We start from the raw sequence: 24,058 nt of genomic DNA, 5'->3' as shown, positions 1-24,058 counted from the left end.
AGGGCTAGATGGCTCACCTCTGAGAGATCTTTTAAACAAAATGACAGCCGACTCTGACACCGGTAATGGGGGGGAAGCAATGTTAAAGTTAACACCCCCGCTTAAACTAAAGAGTCGGGAAAGGGGGAAATGGAAGGGGAAGGCACTGTAAAGGTACTCCTTAGATCGGGTGTGCCGTCTAAAGTAGAGGGAGGGACTGTAATTGGAGGCTTTCCCACACTAAGAACTCGGGAGGCCAGAGCACAAATGTGCGGAATAACCGCCAAGGGAGAACAAGTGGGCACTTTTGGAATGGACTTCTTTGTGTGCGATAGATGGATAAAGCGGGAAGAGGACTGGGGAGTCATCAAAGCCGCAGCCGTGCAAGCCGTAATTGCTTTCGAGTTCGGCATACCTGAAGTTAAAAATATCGACTTTGACTGAGAACATGGAAAACAAAGGCACGTGCAAAAGAAATACAATTTGGGAAGGACAAATGTTTACAAAACTATGCAAGTATTAAACTAAATAACAACAAGACATTAGTATAAAACAAACGTAATAGTCCTCCCTGAGACCGAGATAAAAGAGAGAAAAAAAAATAGATAGAAGATCCAAGTCAACCAAAGCTCACAAAACACAAACAAGTCCAAGACAGCCACAGTCAGCCCTTTCTAAACAGGGGTTACTCAAACAGGGTGCGCGCAGTGGTGCTGGGTAAGAGGGTGGGACTTCCAAAACTTTGAACATTTCCCAGAAAACAACACCTAAATAAAAGTAAACATGAAAATAAAAGCTCTGTCCAGGAAAGCAAACATAACAGTTAATACTCCAATCAGGTAGGAAAGTCCATTGTCCATGAAAGTAATTCATTTGAGAATACCGTAGGAAAGTCCATTGTCCATGAGAGTAATTCGCTTGCGCATATCATTGAGTTTGTTGGGAGAAAGTTTGAGGGAGACAGTTACAGACAGCTCTTTCTAAATAGGGCTTACTCAAACAGCGTGTGCGCAATGGCGCGTGCGTGGAGGATGATATTAGAATGCTGGGTAAGAGGGTGGGACTTCCACACTTTGAACATTTTCCAGAAAAAAAAAACAGTTGAGTTTGCTGGGAGACAGTTTGAGGTAGACATCCACAGACCGCCCTATCTAAACAGGGCTTACTCAAACAGCACACTGTGATTTAGATCTGGTAGAATTTGTGGATGAACATAGATGTAGCATAGTAAAATTATGGATATCTTCTGGGGTGGTGATGAATCTGATCTGGCAGGTTCGTTCAGAGCTAAGTGCCATGGGTTTTATAGTTGATAAACAAATAAACCCAAATCTCGAAACATTTCCCCTGCGGGTCGACCACAATGAAATACGAATTGTTGACCAAACGATGGGTATTGGTGCCAGGTGTAACACTAAGGACATGCACATAGATAACTACCCACAAGGCTCTTCTCCTAGCATCTCCCAAATTAAATAGCAAGACAATTTCCAGAATCTCAGATTAATCTGCCACCAAAATACAATGATGGGGCAAAAATCTCTCACTAGCAGGACTTAACAATGAGAGAATAGTAGAAGTGGGAAATGTTCCCTTGCCTCGTCGAATATGCGGGGATACAAATATTTAACATTCAGTAATAACAACGTTTTGAATAACTACGATATTTTGGCATTGCAGGAGGTTTGGCTAATGACGCCACCAATATGGAATGAACTTCACATTGTCCTTCTACCCGTAAAACTACTAACGGTGAGGGGTAGGTCTATGGCAGGGCTAATGATGGTGGTTAAAATTGCAGCCAATTTAGAACTTTCTTCGTGGTTCATTCAACTGGTCAGAATAAATATGACACATGGATTGATAGCACTGATCAACACATACTGGAATCACGTGGGAATCTCAGATGAAGACTTATTGAAAGATTTCAAGTTCACCTTAGAGTGTGTCGATGATGAAAAAGAAGTCTGACATGTAATCATAGTAGGAGACCTAAACATCACATTTTTAACAAAGACCCCACCGGTCCAACCAAAGGCAATGCTCCAACGGTCTGCCCTAATGAAGGAGAGACAGATGATGATGGTGAACGGAGCAACTAGTGGAGACATCACTCCAAAGTGCACCTAGCAGAGGGGCAAATAGTCTGCCCTCATAGACAACATATGTGTTAGTCAGAACCTCTTTGCCAAGGTAGAAACCTTTCAGATTATCCCTCAGTCCAGTAGTGTCCACAATTTATTAGAATTAACGTGGGTTAGAGAGATGAGCACAAGGATGGTTTACAAAACAAATATCACCAATGTGACAGCTTTTAATCGTAGAAACAGGCTTAGGTGGACTCTGCCGATCCTGGCTGATTTAAGAAATCGACTAATTCAATTTTCCAGACTTGGAAATCAAGAGCCTAAAATCACTAGTGGCTTTTATGTCACCATACTGGAAAGATACCAACAGAAAGGGAGACATAATAAATTAAAGAACATCACACACATTCATACCTATGAACCCAGAAGTTATTAGAAAAACTCATAATATAAAGCGAACAGACATGTGAATTTAAACATGACACGTCCAAGACACAACTAAATCTGAGGCCGTTGCAAACAAAATGTAAGAACTGGATAAGAGCTAGAAAGGCTAACATGTATCAGCGAGATTCACAAAATATCCTGCGATTCCTGGCATCCAAAAGCTCTGCCTTGATCTGGGGCCTTTTAAATCATACACTAGGCCAAAGACAATTAGAAGTACAGATGAATGCAGTTGCAGAGGAGGTATGGGCAATATACTATAAGAGCCTACATGCAGAAATTAACCTTTCCCTACAAATGATAAAACAACTGGTGAACAATAGACTATTGTCTTAGACAGGGACACCATCCTGTATTGCATAAGCAGACTAAGTATGTCAAGGGCCCCTGGCCCAGACGGCCTGTCCAATCTAATGATAAAGACCCATCCTGAATTCTGGGCCTCCATCTTGGTGATAATTTTCAAACAAGTATTTCAATCTAGCCGAGTACCACTCTCCTCGTTAAAATCTATTGTTGTACCCCTATACAAAAAGGGAGACCGGCAAACACCTGAAAGTTACATTATGAGCATCTCTGCTCATAAAGTTATCAACTTCTTTGTGGAGTCTCTCTAAGCTTCTCTTTCTTTCTGTTCCCATTTCCTGTCTTTTTATCTGTTGGGGAGCATTTTCCCCCTAATAATATCATCACCTTCTTTCTGTTGACTTCCCCTACTTTCTTCTGCATCTCGTTTCTCCTTCATCTTGTTTCTTTCTCTTCATTCCTTCATTTATCCCCATTTCTTTCTTCATCTCACCTCTTCTGCATGTCTTCTTCAACCTTTTCTCCTTCTCTCTTTGTTCCCTTCTTTGCTCTTTTTCTCTCTCTTCCTCCATTGTTTCCCTTCTTCTTTCCCTACCTTCCTTTGCCTTTTCTTTAGAATAGTCAAGGCCCTTTCCATCTAGTTTAAGCATGATTTGTCCTCCCACCCATTCATTGGGTACTATTGCTGTATCACTCCTGTCATCCTGTCTACCCTTCTCTCTCTGAACCTCTTCTTCCACTTCTGTTAGCGAGGCTTGCAATTCACGACACTTGTCATATTCTGCATGTGTGGGCACTGGTCCCTGTTTGTTTACTCTCCACGTATAATGTATTCACTAGTGTATGTGGCAAGTGCATATGTGGGATTAGTTTATCTGCCCTCTGCTTTTGATAAATGTAATGGGTATAATCTGTGCAGTTGAGGACTGCTTCTCGCTCTGGGACAGAAGAGGAGGAGCTGTGGGTATCATACACCCTTCATCATGCTGATTAAACATCCATTCTTTGGTATTTGGCTCCACCGCGTCTTCTCAATACACTTTACATAGTTCCAGTATACATAGCCTGTTCTAGAGTTGTTTTACCTTATATGCGGCATGTAAATAGGTGCATATGTGTTGCAGTAATGTCTTCTAATGAGTGACTTCTTGTGGCCAGGGCATAAACATCTTGCTGGCAGTTACTCTAACCTACTGAGTGTGATATTTAATTAATGTGTCCTTATATTGGAGTAATGACTTACATAAGTGGATTATTGGGGTGACTCCCATGATAATGCTTCAAAATACAACTTACCAATACTTAACAAACTATATTTCAATTCTCTATTACCCTTTCTCTTTTTCACACCCCTTCCTAATAATACTTTTTCATGATTAGTACTTCTGCATCTCTCTCTGAGACCATGCATCTTGCGTCACCCAATTCTTCAGAGCGGCACCACAAATGCCACTCACGCTCCAAACAGCCCCACCTCCCTTCTCCTGTCAATCTTTCTAAGTGGCAATTACACTCTGAGAAGCCTGACCTCACTGCTCCTATGTCAGACCACACTCCTTGGTCCACAACACTACATTTCGTCCTCCACAAATAAAAACAACATCTACCATTACAAGATTTTAGCTATTTTACAACATGAGGCTGGTCCCAGAAATTACTACACAACAAAATAAAATACAGCTCTTTTCTCAACTCCTGGCGAGGTAACCTGTCTCTTTTGTTATTACTGCCCGTAACGAGGCTTACCACGTGATCTTTCCCAACCCTCGTCGTAAGCTAGCTACTTTTAACTCTTATTTCTTCACAAATCCAAAATATACAAAAAAACCTTTTTCCAATTTTTTCATGCCTACGTCCTACTCACCTCTGCGGATCTGCTGAAAGTCTTTGGCATGCGTTTCCCGTAACAGCCAGTTGTCCAACTATGCCCTATGGGCGGCTTGTGGGGACCGGACATGACTTTCTCCAAAGGGGCTCCTGTCGACTGCTCTCTGTTGCGTGTAATACCGTTCTTCAGAGGTCGCCTCCTCAACCTTCGGGGGGCCAGCGGGGACCACTCAACAGTCTGACAACACTTAGCAAACCATCACAACCACTTCCATCTGTTAAGACAGCACAGGAAAGTCCCATATTACCCACAGGATTTGGAGTCAATCCAAACCAGACTCAAAAACGAAGTAGACAAAGTTCAAAGCAAAAGCTTTATTATCATCCAAATAACACAGGGATGGCATACAAGCATTACAATCTTGTTTTTCTTGGTGTGTCATTACAAACAATTATTTAAGTAGTACAACTTTGTCATTAATGACGTCATCACATGTTATCATTTCACAAAAACTTAAGGGGAATGGGGATTGGTTAGTGGCGGTGGCTACATATACACTATGTATGGTTAACACATCTAATTGGGTTATACATGTCTGATGGCTCCTCCTGAGGCCACCCTTAAATTGATAAATGTTAAACTATGTATCCTCTACAACAGGTAATTGGTTACCACCTAACTTCATGGGCGGCATAACGTTGGTGTTTACTATTGGTTGGCTTCTTGCTAACCATCCTTGGATACCTGACAGGCCGTCAAGACATGATCCAGACAAGGAGTAGAGGGAGAAAGGTCCATGGACTGTTTGTTGTTCATTAAAAAAGTTACCATCTCTCATTCCTAGGCCATGAGACCAGGACAACTCTTTGTATTTGACCTTGTGTTGCACCTCATGTCTATGTGTATGTGTAGGGGGTATGGCAGATATCCTATCTAATGAATAGGCATTGTTGCTAATGAATAGGCAGTGTTCTTCAATTACAGTTCACTTGTGATGGGATCCTGTATGAAATCGAATGATCTGCAATTATTGGGATTTCAGTTACTACTAATGCGTCTGATGTGTTTTTTTGTTGCCACCAAAAACACTATTGAGTTATTCTTCATGCTGCATTCTTCTTTTGACTTGCTGTGTTACTGCACTTGGCCTACAAAGGCTGGCTGTTCTTTTATAAATCTTTAATTTAATTAATCTGGGATTATCCGGCCGACATCCTGGGAATTCCATTCTTGTGCCCTCATTCTTCTGCTCCAACCTTCCCTTATTTCCACATAACCTCGGCACTAGCTGTATATTTACTGTACATTTAAAGTACATTTACAAGTACATTTACAGAACACATTGCCTGTTTTGTTTTGATTAACATATTCCATTAAGGATTCAACTATTTTGTATACTTTTCAAGTCATCACTATAAAGCAGATTATTCTTGAAAGCCAGAACATGCAAAATATGTGGCCAAGTGCATACATTGCAGATTGTTCTCAAATCCCTGCTTCACCAAAGAACTAAAGTGTGTGCTATCGAGAAATGTATTTAATCTCACTGTTCCATATCTGTCCAGACTAGAACTCCCTTGAAGTGATTGAGTTCACACTTATTGCTATTCAAATCATGCCTCATACATGGTATTACTCTACATATAATAATAATAATAATAATAATAATAATAATAATAATAATAATAATAATAATGTTATGTATATAGTGCTTTTGCCAAAGTGCTTTAGATAGAACATATTTACATACAATATCATCCAACCAAAGTTGTTACTCATTTATCAACCTCGGAGGGATGTAAGGCTGAGTTGGCTTTTATGACCTGCAGATCTTACACAGGTTGCAGAAATGAGCGCTTAACCTGCTGACCTACCTTACCAGATACTACTACTACTACTATTATTATTATTATTATTATTATTATTATTATTATTATTATTATTATCATTAATAACAGTGAGCATTTATTTGAAATCAAAATGTTTGTTTCTTTGTTTACTCATGGCAACTTCTTGTGATATGACTTTCCAGGATCCTATCAAGTAACAAAGATTCATGCCGCTCCCTGTGATGTCATTTTCTGTGTTTTCAAGATGATGCGAATATATGTGGAAAGTAGATGTCCCTGTACGTTTTATTCAGCACAGTGCTTCATAAATCCGAGAACTAGTCCTGCAAAAGTGCCCCTCCCCCCACTGGGTATTTGATCCAGACACTCGCACTTCAGCAGATGTACAACTGCTGATGGCTCTGCTATGTAGAGCTGTTAAACTGAACTCAGGTCCAACTCTGACTCACAGTGCAATGATTGTATGGTAAAACCCAGACTAAAAAACGATTCACCTTGTATTGCTTTAAACTTGCATAATTATGATATGTACGTTGAAAAAAAATAGCTTCCATAGGAGTCCATGAAATGTTCAGCTTTTTTATTGCCATGCACCTGTTTTAAATTATTTCTGCCTGGGTCTAAGAGAGGGAAAGTACCTATGCCTTCCCCTGCTCTGCACGCTCCAGCTATTCATGCCAAGAAGCGGAAGCGAAACACACTAAAGACAGTAGGCAGTGATTCTGAATTATGCATAGATGAAATCTCCAAATGACACGAGGACGAGAAGCAGGCTCACCTCACATGCCCTTGCATGGCGCTCTCTATTACAGTGCACAGGCCCCAGTGACGCTGATTCTGCCAATAGCTGCTGGAAACCACTAACTCCACTAAATGAAGCCAGTATTTTACATTCTTTTTATTATGTGCAGATGTGCACATGTCTGTGACAACCTTCAAAACAAGCACAAAGTCAATTGTTTTGCTTTTTGTTTAGTGAATAGCTTCTCTGTCTCTGCGGAATGACGTAAAGCAATGTTATAAAGGGAACACGGTAGCTATCCCAGTGGGACTCTGCACCATGGCCCTCGTTTGTATGGGTAATCTGCCTTTCTTGCATTGCTGCGTACTGCACACACACTGATGAAGTAGGAAAAGCAAATAGACGTCTCTGTACAGCAGGTGGCATACATAGGGTTCTGTTTGTTTCTCAACAATGAAATGGTCATTGCTGAATCCTCCTTCCCATTTTGTAAGAGTGGGCACTGGCATTATATGCATCTGACATGGGTGAGCATAAGGAGATGTCCAGTAGCCGTGAGTTTGGGATGGTAGCCGTGAGTGGGGATGCTATTGGGAAGGGTGTAGGAACGGGTTCTGTCTTGCTAAGTGGGATATCTCTATTTCAGCGAATTGTGAGACAGGGATATTTGAGAGACAAGTTACTGAAGATCCTGGTTGGAGGGGTCTGTGAGACGGGAAGGCAGACTTTCCTGGTTTGTATTTTGTTGGGCTTCCAGAGTAAAAAGGGATTGCAATACTAGCCTGGACAAAAATAAATCCTATGGCTCAGTGCAATTAAAAGTATTCAATGATTTCAGTGATTTAAACACTGCTTGTTTAATTTGGTATGTACACATAAGAGGCTAAGTACTTGAAAACATTGCTTAAGTAGTATATCCTTGCTAACTAGCACCATGGCTGCCTCCAAACCCGGGTCCAGGTCCGATGTCTCTGAATGGGGACTTACCGGGTCATTCCAATCTTGGAGGACTCGGTAAATCCCCATTCAGAAAACAATTCCCCATTCCCATTGAGCCCCCATTGGGCTCAATGGGAATGGGGAAGGAACTAATAACGGGCCCGCTAAGGACGGCTGCTCAGACCAGCCATTCCTGGTGGGACCCGTTAAGGGACCTCGAATGTGGCAGTAGGGGGTTAATGGCACCGGCATCCTTACCGGTGCCGTTAACCCCATACTGCCAGGGTCGGAATGACCCCCAACCTCAAAACATAATTAAACCTGCCCACGAGAAAGGATATATGAAACTATCTTGTGCATTGAGATACACATACATTGACATATGATACCCGCAGCCCTCTCTTCCCACAATGTCAACTTTGGGTATGCCAGAGAGCAAGTTCATTATAATTAAGTTTGAAAGTGGCAGACAGTGTTCATATCTTAGTTGAGGGAGATTGTCGCTTACTGCTTGATGAAAACGTGCAGTGCAGTTCCATGCAGTGCAGCATTAGCTCAGCCTCTTCTGCTAGGAACAAAGCACGTTAGTACGACAGTGTTGAATCCCTCGGTTGGGCAAACTACAGCTAGCTCATGACAGTATTGAGTACTTTTCGGAGGGACTTTGTAGAGAAGCAGACGTGTACGTCATTGATAGAAGCCGCCCCCTCACCTCCGATATACTGGATGAAGAACAAGAAGACACTGTGTATGACACCAGCACACAGATTACAGAATCTTTGGCCCATTGCAAGGGCAAAGTTGCACAGTATTAGCACTAGGGTAAAATTTGCACTATTTTTAAAAACTCTAGGACATGTTAGGACATGTTAGTAAACTATTGCACTATGACAAATGCCATAGTGCAAGAAAGATACATTTTGGATGTGTTTTTTTCACCAGGGCAAAGTTTGCCCTAGTGCTAATACCATTCCGTATTAGCGCTCGGGCAAACTTTGCCCTATTGCAATAATGCAGTGAAAATATATCTTTTCTGCTGAAGAGCAATTTTTGCCCTATGCCTACACCATGCCAAATTGCACTTGTCATGGTGCCATCGTTTTCCAATATTTCCCAGTGTTTTAAAAAAAAGGGCAAACTTTGCCCTAGTGCTAATACCGTGCAACTTTGCACTTGCACCGGTGCAATGTTTCTGTAATCTGGCCCCAGTATCATTCCAATACTGCATCTAGTATATGAAAAACGTTATGCACTCCGACAACCGTACCGAATCTACCCTCGAACTGAAGTGGTAGCAGGAGATTTGCAGACACCACTGAACATCAAAGAGCTGTAAGGGGAATCTGACAGGCGCAAAGTGATGTCATATAGAGAAGACATGATGACACACTGAAACGGTATAAGAATACTTAAAGAATAAAGATGTAACTGAAAAAGCAAAGTATGCCTTCTCCTCCTCACTGTGTTGGGCAGATTGGGCTGCCTCACCCTGCTCACTTGTCGTGGCTGATTGTATGTCCTCCACGTCACTGGCCACTGCGGATCCCAGCTCTTCCACCGGCAGTGATTCCTGTGCCCCAGATGTGCTTGTTTTGCGTGGGGCATTTGTGCCAGCAGTGGCTTTTGTCTGGGGGGGCATTGCTGGCAGCAGTGGCTAATTGCTGGGGGGCCTTGCTGGCAGCAGTGGGTCTTTGCTGGGGGGCCTTGCTCTGGGTAGGTTGTTCCTGATTGGACTGCTGCGTGGCCTGTGTATCCTCTTAGCTGGGGGCCTTTGGCGTGGAAGCTATGGGATGATTCAGTCCTGCCCTTGAGGTCGAAGGTCCCTGGCTGAAGGTGTTGTCGCCACCACAGCTTTGACGTGCAGCAGCTTTCTTGGGTGTTGTGGCCTGTTCAGCCACGCTGTGTCTGTTCCCGTGCCTGTGGGGCATAGTGAGGCAGGGCATTAGTCATGGGTCACCATACATCCTTCATACATCGATGCTAGTACATTCAGAGTCATGCACATCCTCCTAGACATGTTTGAGGGCCAGACATGGTGCACACAGGATTGGGGGGGGGGTTCATTGTCGGAGCATCCTTCTGGTACAGCCATGTTGTGCATGGTTCTGTTGGGTGGCCCACAAGTGTCTAGTGGTTTGTGTGTTGAGGTCATGCCACAGGGCTGTTACACTCACCTGGTCACTACGGAGGCGTTGGGGCACGGTTGCAGCCCTCCCGGGGGTGAGGTCGATCGGTTCCAACTTCATCCGCTGCAGTTATGTGGTGACTGGTGGTAATAGGTGATACTGCATGGGACTTCTCCTACGTGGAGAATAGGGGGCGTAAGTATGTCAGCTTGTGTGCCTGATCCCTTTCCAGACACCTTCTCCCAAACCGTGGTACCCGTGGGATGCGCTGTCCCTGGAAAGCTCACCTGTTGCTTCTGGCAGGGATGCTTGTATGATCTGGCCGAGTTCCTTCACTGGTTCCTTGCACGTGGTAGTCCAGTCCTGCTGCGACTAAGCCACTATATTTCAGGTAAGTTTTGCTGTTTGCCTTTGTCTTTCCTCGCCTGTTTTTGTTGTATTGTAAAGTTCGTTGTCTTGTATTGCTGTCCGTTCCACTTTTGATGTTTGCTCTGTTGCTTTCTTCCCTTGCAGGTGATGTTGCCGACCTGGCAGAAGCTGCAGAGCTCGAGGCGGCAACTGTAGGGAATGAGGAACGAAGCTGCAGCAGTACAGAAGCTGGTAAATTGTTAACTAGTGGGCGCGCTGGGTTCAAATGAGGCGCAGCTCTATACAGATGTTCTAACCTTGTCTTTCTTCTTCTTCTTCACAGGGTCGGAGTTTGTGGATGCGGAGTGCGGTGCTGCAGCGCCAGGAACAAGATCACTGGATATCAGGAGATGAGTCTGCAGATGAAGCGATGAAGCACCGGTTTCCTGGAGGTGAGTATGCAGGAGAACGCCTGCTTTCAAAGGTAAGTAAACTGGTCCAAGCAGTGGTGAGCGTCACGTTGCAAGCAAGTGTACAGTAACTCAAAGCACAGGCCTTAAGGATGGATCAGCTTATATAGCTGAACTTCTGAAGCCACGCCCACCAGGTTCAGCCTGCCTGTCACACCCTTCAACACCCGATGAGTCAGCACAGGAAGACCAGGCCTAATGAGCCACACCTGATGAGTCAGCACATGAGGATGTTCTCTAGAATAAAGGCTTTCAGCTCCACGAAAGTTCTTGTAAAATAAAAGCACTCCTGCACTGATAAAGTAAAAGCACTCCTGTAGTAAAATAAAGTGTTCATGCTCACATCTCTATATGAGCCTGGCGTCAAAGGCGCCAGGACTGAGTCCAGTGTGGAACCCTGTGTTTATGGGTCCCAAAGGGACATAAGTGAGTCAAGAGACTCATTGCCCCCATCACTAGATGGTGTGGTTTTTGTGTTCTGGGGCCTGTGACCATGACAGCACTCCCCTCTCCCAAGGCCCCTCTCATGGGTGGTTCCCCCTGGCCCTGGATTAATGGGGTTATTGTGGTAGAACAGCCTGATTAATAGTGGAGCGTGGACATGTTCACTGGGTTCCCAGTTCCGATCTTGGGGTCCATAAACTTTCCATTCTATAAGGTAGTATAACTTGGACCGGACCATCTTAGTGTCTAGGATCCTTTTAACTTCGTATTCCGTTTCTCCATCATCTATTTCGGGATCCGGTGGAGTATCGATCCGCGTACATGGTCTCAATGGTTTTAGAAGGGAGACATGAAACACTGGGTGGATCCGCATGTGGGCCAGTAATTCTAACTTCATGATGGCAGGGTTGATCACAGCCTTGATAGTTTAGGGTCCCAGATATCTGGGATGGAACGCCCGTGGTCCTTTCATGGGTATGTTTTTGGATGCTAATCAAACCTTGTCTCCGACTTGGTATTTGGGAGCTTCCCTTCGGTGTCTATCCGCAAACTGTTTCTGTTTCTCTTTGGCTCTGGAAAGATGCTCTGCTGCTTCCTTATAAACCTGGGTGATGGTTTTGTATAAGGTCGTTACAGCAGGCATTTCTAATGATTCGAGTGAGTCGAAAACGGATGTCCGTGGATGTCGACCGTACACTATGTACAATCAGCTTTGTCCCGTACTGGTGTGAATGGAGTTGTTATATGCATATTCTGCTAACCAAAGTATGTCCTTCCAGGTATCCTCAGTTTTTTGCAGCATACACTTTATGTATTGCTCGATGGTCTGGTTAGTCCGTTCGATCTGGCTGTCGGTTTAGGGGTGATGGCTTTTAGATAACCGGAGGTCAATTTTGGAAAATTTACAACACCTTTTCCAGAATGCAGAGACAAACTGAGTTTGTCGGTCTGATATCTATATTGATGGGAACCCATGTAGTCGGACGATCTGTTCCAAAAACACAGTAGCCAGAGTAGAAGCAGTTGGGAGACCTTTCAGGGGGATAAAGTGGGCCTTTTTGGAAAACAGATCTATGACGACTAAGATGGTATTGTATCTGTTACAGGAGGGAAGGTCTGTAAAAAACTACATTGATAGTGTATGTCAAGGTGCTGGGGGTACTTCTAAATGACCTAGCATCCCTGCAGGACTTTGTTTATGGGACTTGTGTTGTGCACAGGTGCCACAGTTTACGATAAACTAGACAATGTCCTTTTGCCAAGTTTGCCACCAGTAATTTTTCTTTATTTTAGAGTGGGTTTTTTCTATTCCCGGATGCCCTTCTACCAATGAATCCTGATAGTTTGCGATGATTTGATTCTGTAATTTCTTATCCGGGATGTACAATCATCCTTGGTAGTATTGTAGGTTGTTCACGATTGTATACCGGTCTCCCTTCCCTAGCCATTCCTGTTGCTCTGGTGGACTCATCAAGTGTTGCAGGTCAGATTTTAAGTTGTCTAGAGTAGTGATGGCGCAATCAGGCTTTGGATTTGTCCTTCATGAATGATGGCCACGGGGTCTGGTGTAGTGAATGCCTCTTCTCCCTCACTCATGCAAGACAGGGCGTCTGCTTTTCCATTGCGTACTCCGGGTCTATATGTGATGACAAAGTCGTATTCCACAAAGAAGAGAGCCCAGCGGAGTTGGCGTGATGATTGCACTTTAGCAGTCTTCAGATATTGTAGATTGCGATGATTCGTGATGACAGTGACTGTATGTCTAGCTCCAAGAAGATAATGTCTCCAGGCTTTGAACGCTGCCTTAATTGCTAGCAGTTCTTTATCAGTGATTGCATAATTCAATTCAGGGGCTGAAACATGCGAGATCAGAATGCCACGGGATGCAACTGACCTGTTTCGGGGTCTCGTTGTGACAGGACTGCTCCCATTGCTATGTTGGAAGCATCAGTTTCGACCACGTATGGTAGTTCTGGTAGAGGATGCCGTAGAATTGGTGCTGTGGTAAATGCTTGACTTAGCTCCTCGAAGGCTTTCTCTGCCTCTGTGGACCAATTCAATTGTTTATTTTTCTGTAGTAAAGAGGTGATTGGGTGGACGATCTGGGAGAACCCGGGAATGAACCGGTGATAAAAGTTGGCGAACCCGAGTACACTCTACTCCCTTTATGGATGTCGGTGAGGGCCAGTTAAGGATAGCGTCTACCTTGCGTGTTTCCATGCGTACGACCCGTGGTGTGAGAATAAAGCCGAAGAATTCTACCTCTGTCACATGAAAGAAGCATTTCTCCAACTTGGCATATAGCTGGTGTAGCCGCAGTTTCTCCAAGACTGCCCGGACATGGTTGACGTGGTCCTCCTTGATGGTCGAATAGATAAGAATGCATTCGATATAGACAAGAGCGCAGACGTCCAACAGTGTGCATTAAAAAAAATGGGAACGCCGCCGGGGCATTTCATAGTCCAAAGAGCATAACCTGATATTCATAAAGGCCATATTTTGTGCGAAAGGCCGTCCTCCACTCTACTCCTTTTTTTACTGTTACTAGATGGTAGGCCCCTCGTAAGTCTAGTTTTGTATATATCTGAGCATTTTTGACTTGATCCAGGAGCTCGGGGATAAGCGGTAACGGGTACCATTTTCTTACCGTGATCTGGTTAAGTGCTCTGTAGTCATTGCACATTCTCAGGTCTCCCTCCTTTTTAGGCACACAAAAGAGGGGCAAGGATGCAGGGGAATTGGACGGACGAATGAAGCCATTTGCCAGATACTGATCAAGGTAGGTTTTTAGATGCTAGTTTTCCTGTTCTGTTAGGGTGTAAATACTGCTGCAGGGAACTTGAGCTCCAGGTACCAGATCAATTTGGCAGTCATACGGTCTGTGCGGAGGTAAGGTGTTTGCTTGTTCTTTTTGAAAGACATCTTGGTAATCCAGGTATTCAGGTGGTAGTGAACTGGTGAGGCCTAGTATGGTTTCTTTCTTCGACGAACCTGGGTTGGTAAGACCTTTTAATGAGAATCCCTTGCTATAACAGGTGTCGGCACAGTCTTGGGGAAAGGTCAGAACACTCTTGTGCCAGTCACTCCTGGGATTGTGGGTCTCCAGCCAGGGCATTCCCAATGTCATCTGGAACTGAGGAGCGCCAATGAGATGGAAGGTGATGTCCTCTTGGTGACTGTCCTGACACAGAAGCGTGACCTTCTCAGAGTAATGCGTCACTAGGCCGGATGATAGCCTAGATCCATCAACTGCTGTGATGTTTTCCGAAACCTGCTTCTGTCGTAGAGGAAGGCCTATCCGGGTAGCCAGATCTTGGTCCATGTAAATTCCCACAGCCCCACTGTCAATGTATGCCTCCAAGGCATGTGTTGTCGACGGTTGCTTGTGGTTTACCAGGAGCACAGGGATGACTAGATGTGAGGTCTGTATAGGTTCCTTTTCACTGCACGATAAGTGGACCCTACGCTTGTTGGCCACTGGCGTTTCCTGAGTCCTGTTGTTCTTCACCCTTGTCAGTTGCTCCAACTGCTTTCCTCTGTGGTTTCACCAGTCATTCTCAGAGATAGTGACCTGCCTTACCACAGTACAAACAAAGCTGCTGCTGTCTCCTTTTCTCCCTTTCTGCCTTGGTGAGTGGGCTCTGCAATCTTTTGATTTGCATTGGCTTTGGCTTGGACTGATCGTGTCATTTGGTTTGAATCTCACGGGGTCTCACACAGACTGACCGCCCCTCGGCCTTGGCCCGATCCATCTTCTGATCATGCAATCTGTGATCGAACTGCAGGTCGATGTATTCAGCACATTTTTCTGGGGGATTTACTACTTGGGCTAATACTTGGGATAATACGTCCTTAAATTCCCCTTGCAAGCCTCAGTAAAAGAGCGTAGTTCTTGTCTCCTTTGGCCAGTTAGTTTGTGCTATCAGACAATTGAAGGAAGTGATATATGTTAGTAAGTCTTGATTACCCTGCCATAGTGATAACAGTACATTGTCCAGAGCCCGCCATTGAGTATGCCGTGCAAATAGTTTGTCCATTTCACGCTGGAAACCTCCGAAGTCACGAAGCAAAGGATCATCCTGGTTTACCAAGGGTATTGACCAGTCTGCTGCACTACCTCCCAAATATGAAAGTACAAATGCCGCTCTCGCTTGATCGTTGGGGAATGCCCCAGGTCTGCACTAGAAATGTAGGTGGCATTGATTCATAAAGATGGCGTACCTATTTGGATCGCCTCTGCAGCATTCTGGTGGGGTCAGGGGAACCCCCCCTTGAAGAACCACCTGTACTGGCGTGGGCTGTGAAGGCACGGCAGGAGGGCCATAGCCCAGGATTGGGACCTGGCCTGCCTGTACCTGGAGCATTTGCCTTGCTATTTCATCTGACCACTCTTTGTTCACAATTAGATCCCTCCTTAGAGCATTGGTTTCCTGTCTTGAGGCATGAACTTCAGCCCGTAACTCTCCCAGTAATCGGGCCAACAGGTCAGTTTGAGAAGTTTCCATAACACCCAGGCAGAGATTCGAAGAGGCTTCGCGTTCTGTTACGCTCACCTGGTTTCTGCGGAGGTGTTGGGGCACGGTTGCAGCCCTCCCGGGGGTGAGGTCGTTCGGGTCGAACTTCGTCCTCTAGGCTTATGTAGCGACTGGTAGTAATAGGTGATGCTGCTCGGGACTGCTCTTGCTTGGAGAATAGGGGGCGTGAGTATGTCAGCTTTTGCGCCTGATCCCCTTCCAGACCCCTTCACCCAAACCGTGGTACCCGTGGGATGCGCTGGCCCTGGAAAGCTCACCTGTTGATTAGTTTTGGCGAGAACTCTGTCCTGCTGCTTCTGGCAGGGGCGCTTGTATGATCTGGACCGAGTTCCTTCACTGGTCCCTTGCACGTGGTAGTCCAGTCCTGCTGGAACTAAGTCTTTACTAGTCTGTTTTTGTTGTATTGTAAAGTTTGTTGTCTTGTATTGCTCTCCATTCTACTTTTGATGTTTGCTCTTTTACTTTCTTACCTTGCAGGTGATATTGCCGGCCTAGCAGAAGCTGTGGAGCTTGAGGCGGCAGCCGGAGAGAATGAGGAACGAAGCTGAAGCGGTACAGTAACTAGTACGTTGTTAAGTAGCGGGCGCACAGGGATTAAATGTGTCGCAGCCCTAGGAGGGATGTTCTAGCCTTGTCTTTCTTCTTTCTCATAGGGTCTTATTTGTGGATGCGGAGTGCGGTGCTGCGGCATCAGGATCAAGACCATTGGATGTCAGGAGATGAATCTGCAGATGAAGTGATGAAGCACTGGTTTCCTGGATGTGAGTATGCAGGAGAAGGCCTGGTTTCAAAGGTAAGTAAACTGGTCCAAGCAGAGATGAGCGTCACGTTGCACGCGAGTGCACAGTAACGCAAAGCACAGGCCTTAAGGATGGATCAGCTTACATAGCTGAGCTTCTGAAGTCACGCCCACCAGGTTCAGCCTGCCTGTCACACCCTTCTACACCAAATGAGTCAGCACATGAAGACCAGACCTAAGGAGCCACACCTGATGAGTCAGCACATGAGGATGTTCTCTGAATAAAGGTTTTCAGCTCCTGGAAAGTTCTTGAAAAATAAAAGCACTCCTGCACTGAAATAAAGTAAAAGCACTCCTGCACTGAAATAAAGTGTTCCTGCTCACATCTCTATATGAGCCTGGTGCCAAAGGTGTTCTGAGGCCCTGTGGTCATGACAAGGGCCTGCGTGCCATGTGGTGTTCAATTTTGGGATTTATGTGCTCAAATTCTGTAAATGCATTGATGTTTACACTGCGTGTATGGACATGGCGGGTGTGTCAAGTGTGCAATTGGTGGTGGTGATGTGTGCATCGTGCCATGAGATGGCAAGGTGGTGAGGCCTGTATCTGTACAGTGATGAGTATGTGTGTGTGCGCATGAAGATGGTGTTTGTGTTGGGAATTGGGGACTCATGTGGGTTTTGCCAGTGCGGTCTGTTGTGTGTGTTTGTGGCAGGGACATGGTGGTTATATTGGAAGTGGCTGTAGGTGGGAGGTGATGGGGCATGTGTTTGCTCTCATCTATTTGCCTTATGGACTTCGCCATTGAAGTTGGGGTTGAAGGTGTGTGTTGTGACTTTGGGTCACTCACCGTCATCGTCCGATGATGGGACTCTAGTCTTGGCGTGACTGACGCCCTCGATTCCATCCATGTCCATTACCCTGCTGCACGTCTCCTCCGTTGTGGCAAGTTTTATTGGGGATGGTGGTCCACCTCCTGTGGCCAGCACCTGGCTGTGATTGGCAGAGAGGAGGTTGAGGACCCGCAGCTGGAGATCATCCCACCGCTTGCAGCACTCGTGGACTGTCCAGTGTGTTGTCCCCACTGCAGATACCTTTTGGGCAACCTCCTCCCACAGAGCTTTGTTGCGCAGTTGGGCTGCCCAGCTCAGGTCTGCACAAAAAACAACATCTGCATGTTCCACCAAGTTGTCAGCCTGCATGTTCAGCCCTGTGTCCCTGAATCTTGGCTTTCTGCAAAATACTGTCCCTTGTCTCGCAGCCATCTTCCTCGGCTTGCTTCCTGTCTGGTCTTTTCTCTGGTCCAGGTGGTGTAGGCTGAGGAATGCAATGGATTGTGTTGTATTTCCGTTCCGGCGCGATGATGTTGCTTCCGGTTGCAGTATTACCGGCGTCAGCATACTGGTACTTACTGCATCCTCGGTGCCTGCGGCATCATGGATGCCAGTATCAAGGGTTTTGGGACCATTACCGGCGTGCTGGTGCTACCGTTACTGGCATGCCGGAATGCGCGTGCCTGCTGACTCGGAATCTAATGTGGATTCCGGCAGTAGTGCTACATGGACACGGTAGCACTGGCATGCAGGTAATTTGATCTTTTTTGCGGAAAACTCAGAATGAGGATCAGTGTACTTTAACTCCCCTTAAAGTTCCAGAGAAGAGAACATTCAGCAAAGGCAAAGTATTAAGGAGAGGCCTTGGCTGAAGGCTTGGCTGATTAGAGATGCCAGACTAATTGGGCAAATGGGCAGTAGTCTGATGCTGTTTTCTGTACCTGGGTTTTGCTTATGTGCTGCTAACGAGGCGAATGTCCAAGGTTGGAAGAGAATGCCAACCAATCATAAGGGCCTATGCAGTGGTGAGCATACTTGTTGGGAAGATGATTAAGCTCAGTTATGGGTGAAGTTCAGATTTACAGGTTGTTATGTACAGTCAGACATCTTCTGGTCTTTGAGTGTGGAACATGTCTGATCAGGTGGCCGAGAGCTTGCCTAGTCATGGCATACATAAAAGTGAAGTCAAGCCTTCGGTTTGGAGATTGTGGGCAACGGAGCGCAGAGGGGGCATGCCCAAACTTGTTGGTGCAAGAGTGGCTACTAAGCCATTGTAGATGCCAGCGGCACCTTCCATGATTGCTGAAGCACCAGCGAATCCCTGCAGCTATGTTGACCCCGAATCAAATTGACATGGAAGACCTGCCAAGGATGACGTCCTCCCTTAGGCTGGTGGAACCAACTATACTCAAGACCTTCTTCATTTTGGGCCATCCCCAGCAACCTGCATCTTTCCCAGGCCACAGAACACCAATACCTGCTGTAACTGGACCATTCTTGATTGCATCATCTTCCAAAGATTGAATCCAGCTGAACACTTTGCAGGCATCCCTGTGGACCTCAAGAGTCAAGAATTATTTACTAAAATCCCCTCATCAGAGTTCAGGACTGAGTAATCAAAGAGAATCCAACCAGTGATATTAATTTCATCTTGATGCTGAGAAAAAGGCACCAAAAGCACAAAGAGCCACAAAAGTGAGTTGAATCCATTGCTGCAGACCCCTTCTCCTGAGTGCTCCAGCAGAAGCCCGCCAAAGTTCCCCCACTTCCGTCACCATGACCAAGGAGCAGGAATCAGGGTCTGCAACGTTCCACCTAGAATGAAGCCAGCAACAATTTCTTCTACATCTTTAAGTTACTGTGGGGCTTGGAGTGTAATTAGCTTGTGCCATTTTTGGTACTTCCTAGTTTGGTAAGTGCTATTTGCTTCAAGTTGAAGTTGACCTCAACTGCTCTGTGCAGGCTTTGCAGCCTGTGTGTGAACCGTAAGGCTCCATTTGAGCACCTGTGCTTTCATCAAAAACTACTGACTGCTTAAGTAACTTTTCCTCTGAAGATCTTCATCAGAACTGGAACTGTCCATTTGACTTTGGCTGTACTGGTTCCCAAAAGGTCCATCTTCTGATCCTACTGGCTTTGGCAATGATGGGTCCTCCATAGGTTTTAATTGTGAACATTTTTATTGATAGGAACCAAATTGCCTATATTCTTACCAGAGAGTGTACTTGTAAGTAACAGTTGCTAGACTGTGTGCTGTATATCCTTTATTTCCCTCCATACTGAATTTTGCAAAGGTGATAAGGTGATACTTATAAGTGCTTTACTGACCTTAACTGATGTCACTCTGTGTGCTGGACATGAAAGGTATAATCAAAAGTTTTGGGAACATGTGCCATTACACACCTATGGGACATGGATGCCAAAGACACCAAGACGAAAAGTTGGGCCCCTTCATAGCTTACTCATAATTGCAGGACTTGAAATTTCTGACTCTCTCTCCATAAGGAGAAGTTTCTCTTTAGATAGGATGCACTCTGCTAGTTCACATTCACAATGCTGTTTGTCTTAAAACATAAGTTGCCCATCAGTCATTGTTCACTTTTTGCCAAGGATTGATTATTTAATGATTAAGTAATGGTTTCCGACCCACCATCACTGTTCTCTGTTGTGAACAATTGCACATTTGGACAGATTTGACTGCAGAGAGGGCCACTGTTAGGTTGCTTTGAGGCCTAGGACTAGGACTACCAGAAATGAAGATCTGCCTTCCTCAACCTTTACATTTAAATACGCAATGCATGGGCAGGCGCTGCGTCCATAACCTAATAATGGTAATTACATCAAGGTGAAGACTCAACCCCCCATCTGCACTCAATTCCCCATTAGCACTTTGAAGCAGCCTCTGAGCAGTCTTACGTTCTAGATCAGCAAACCAGTATTGATGCTGTCTACTTTTCTGCTCCACTTATCCACACATTTAGCAACTCTCTCTAATCTCATAGCTCCTCATCCCCAACACTTTCAAGTATTTGTTACAAAGCTTCCAGTATGTGATTCCTAACTCTTAACAATATATTTCTGCCTTTTGTTTTGTTTAACTGCTTTTGAACCCCTACACAGAGACAAATGTGTTCTAAAATGTATCATTTGAAACCATTTTACTAAACCTTTGTCTTGGGTAGAACCCCTATGCCTAACCATACCTAGATGGTTAGGGCTTGCTTGCTATTGTCACTTGCATGGTGTAATATGGGCCCTCTTTATATATTTATTTATTTATAAGGTGCAGAAGCATGCAAGCATCAGGGCGCACCAACATAGACACAAGTGGGGCAGACACAAAGCAGACGAGACACTAAGAGCTCCAGCAGGATTAATGAGAAGGAAAGGTTGTATTCAAAGAGGAACTTTTTCAGCTCACAACAACAGTTGAGATTGTTTTCCTCAAGTCTTAGATTATAAGGAAGGGAGTTCCATATTTTAGCTGATACAACTGGCAAGGATTTACCTAGCCCAATGGTTTGATTGAAACATAAAGATCTTACTAACCCCATCTCGGAGGAGCGCAGAGATTTAATCGGGACATAGGGAAGAAATTTGTATTTTAGGTAAGCAGGGGAGGTGCCATAAAGAAAGTCATGTACCGATATTGCTGCTTTGAAGGCTATACAAACAGTGATGGGAAGCCAGTGGAGTTCTTGCCTACTCTTAGAGATGTGGTCCTGCTTTGATTTGCTTTTGACAATTCTAACTGCGTTGTTCCGGGAAATTTGAAGTTTAGACAGGCCTTTCTTATTAGCTCCAATAAAAACTAAGTTACAATAATCAAGTCTAGACAAGATTATGGCCTGAGCAATAGTGCCACAGTTTTTCTCAGATAGGAAGGGCTGGGTCTTCCTCAGCAGTTGGAGATAGTAGGAGCAGTTTTTAGACACTTTGTTTTCTTGAGGGACCACAGAAAGATATGTATCCAGGTACTTGCCAGGCATTTTGCCGCTTTCTAAAACTGAAATATCACAATCATCAAGGCAAAAAGATTCAAAATGTGTGATCCAATTTAGCTTTAGTTTGAGGTAAACCAAATATCAATAACTCTGTTTTGTTGCCTTTGAGATACATCCAATTGGTCTTCATCCAAGACTCAAATGAAGCATAGATGTACACTAGATGGTTTGGGTCAAAAGAGTAGTCACCCAATAGTTCCATCACCAATTGGGTGTCGTTGGCATAGTTAGTAAAGTAGACATATATACTTTAAAAACAATTTCCAATGCCACCTTTAGTTCCAAGTCCAAACCTCGGGTAATGTGTGCAGAGCAACACGTCATGGTGAGAAACAAAACAGTGGAACGAATGTAAGGAATAGACACAGGAGATGCAGTGGAGACAAGGGGTCAACAGAAGAGAAGTGTCACATGAGGAAATGGTATACAGTGGTAAAGGGCATTGTTAAATGGGCACATATGGAAGGGGCACAGGGAATATGAGGCAGAAATACATTTGATGTTTAAATACATTATCTTGTTTGAACTACATTTCCCAACTGTAAAAAGATATGTTTTATTGTACATACCCTTCTATTTGTGGGTCCAGCACATGCCACCTTATGTGGGTTGCTGGGGCTTATATTGTAACTCCTTCTCTCACTCCTTATGTAACATTTTGTTACACTGACTAACTTAAATGGCTAGTGGCAGTGGTTTATTTTTACTACATTTTGTGCAGGTTACTAGCAGGCTGATTTCTCAGCTGCAGTACAGCACCCATGGGTGACGATTTTCCTAAAAAGGCCCTGTCTTCTTTTTTCACAATTTTTTATTTTTCAATTCCTTTTGGGCTTTTATTCTATCCATTAGAGAAGATATGAGTCCTTTGTGAGTTTTGCCTTTGGCAGGCTTCATCTCTGAAGCCCGTCCAGGCTCCAGTGTGTCTGGAAAGGCAAGAAGTGAGGTAGGAGCCCGAAGCTTCACTGTCATTTGTCTGGAGATGTGCCTGAGTAACACCAGTTCTAACTGGGTGGCTGGCTGTCCTATAGGACAGCCAACCCACAGGTGAGTGACAGATCCATGGGAGTGAATGGATGGGTTCCATGATATAAGGCGAGGATTTTTGGACTAAAGAGTCGACCAGTAGAACAACTAATCCGAAGCAGAAGATGAGCATAGTTGCCAGCAGCACCTTCCAGGATTGCAGAAGCACCAGTGAATCCCTGCAGTTGTGCTGATCCTGAATCACATCAACAGGGAAGACCTGCCAAGAATGATGTCCTCCCTTAGGCTTATGGAACCAACTATACTCAAGACCGTCTTCATTTTGGGCCATCCCAAACATCCTGCATCTTTCCCGGGCTGCAGGACACCAATACCTGTGGCAACTGGATCATTATCGAGTGCATCATCTTCCAAAGATTGAATCCAGCTGAACTTTGCAGGTATCTCTGTGGATCTCAAGAGGCAGGAATTATTTTCTAAAATTCCCCTCATCAGAGTTCAGGTCCGAGAAATCAAAGAGAACCCAACCAGTGATATTCATTTCATCTTGGTGCTGAGAAAAAGGCACCAAAAGCACAAAGAGCCACTGAAGTGAGTGGAATCCATTGCTGCCTACCCCTTTGCCCGAGTGCTGCTGCAGAAGCCCACCAAAGGTCCCCCCACATTTTGTCACCATGACCAAGGAGCAGAAATCAGAGTCTGCAACGTTGCACCTAGAATTAAGCCAGCTACAATTTCTTCTTCATCTATAAGGTACTGTTGCCTCGGAGTGTAATTACCTTGTGCCATTTTCGGTACTTCCTAATTTGGGAAGGGCTATTTGCTTCAAGTCGGAGTTGACCTCAACTCCGCTGTGCAGGCTTTGCAGCCTGTGTGTGAATAGTAAGCCTCCCTTGAGCCCCTGTGTTTTCATCAAGAACTACTGACTGCTTAAGTAACTTTTCCTCTGAAGATCTTTATCAGAACTGGTACTGTACATTTGACTTTGGCTGTACTGGTTTGGAAAAGGTCCCTCTTCTGATCCCACTGGCTTTGGAAATGATGGGTCCTCCATAGTTTTTAATTGTGAACATTTTTATTGCTAGGAACATCAAACGTTGCTGCATTCCTGCATCCTATTAATGTATGCTGATGCCAAATGAGGAGCCAATGGGTTGGAAGGGACTGGCTAAAGGGAAAAACAAGTTGGCTGAGAACTACATTATTCCACATGCAAATTACCCCTTCATTTGTCTATAATGCTTAATTATATCCATCCCGACCTCTGTTTTTCCTACTTAACACCTACTTTGATAATGTCGAACTAATCATGTGAAGATTTGCCCTCAATGTACCTTGATATGAACTCATGCACCCAGCAGATGTGCGATTTACAATTTGCCTAATGGCCCCTC

This window comes from Ambystoma mexicanum, chromosome 11 (genome assembly GCF_040938575.1).
Source record: "Ambystoma mexicanum isolate Mex_15411 chromosome 11, UKY_AmexF1_1, whole genome shotgun sequence".
NCBI lineage: Eukaryota > Metazoa > Chordata > Amphibia > Caudata > Ambystomatidae > Ambystoma > Ambystoma mexicanum.
This window is presented reverse-complemented; position numbering follows the sequence as displayed.